The sequence below is a fragment of the Rhinopithecus bieti genome, unplaced genomic scaffold (assembly GCF_001698545.2).
Source record: "Rhinopithecus bieti isolate Rb0 unplaced genomic scaffold, ASM169854v2 repeat_20752, whole genome shotgun sequence".
Lineage (NCBI taxonomy): Eukaryota > Metazoa > Chordata > Mammalia > Primates > Cercopithecidae > Rhinopithecus > Rhinopithecus bieti.
Genome location: NW_016879014.1, coordinates 1 through 457, shown reverse-complemented (window position 1 = coordinate 457; position 457 = coordinate 1). Strand labels below are relative to the sequence as shown.

Here is a 457-nt window from a genome sequence, read left to right as displayed (position 1 = left end):
GCTTTTTTCAGCCTTGACAACTCCCTTTTTTGCTGCATCAGGCTTTCCTTTAGCTCGATATGCAGCAATATCCTTTTTGTATTTTCCTTCAGCTTCGCAGCCTTCTTTTCATAAGGCTGCTTGTCATCTGCAGCAGTGTTATTCCACATCTCTCCCAGTTTCTTCGCAACATCACCAATGGACAGGCCAGGATGTTCTCCTTTGATTTTGGGCGATACTCAGAGCAGAACAGGAAGAAGGCCGAAGGAGGCCTCTTGGGTGCATTGGGATCCTTGAACTTCTTTTTTGTCTCCCCTTTGGGAGGGATATAGGTTTTCATTTCTCTTTCATAACGGGCCTTGTCCGCCTTTGCCATATCTTCAAATTTTCCTTTCTCTTTAGCAGACATGGTCTTCCACCTCTCTGAGCACTTCTTAGAAACTCTGAGAAGTTGACTGAAGCATCTGGGTGCTTCTTC

General features: G+C 45.3%; 1 pseudogene; it reads right to left on the bottom strand.

Moving 5' to 3' along the window:
- Positions 1-6: 6 nt before the first annotated feature.
- On the bottom strand, positions 7-453 carry LOC108525731 (high mobility group protein B1 pseudogene; annotated as a pseudogene).
- Positions 454-457: the final 4 nt, after the last annotated feature.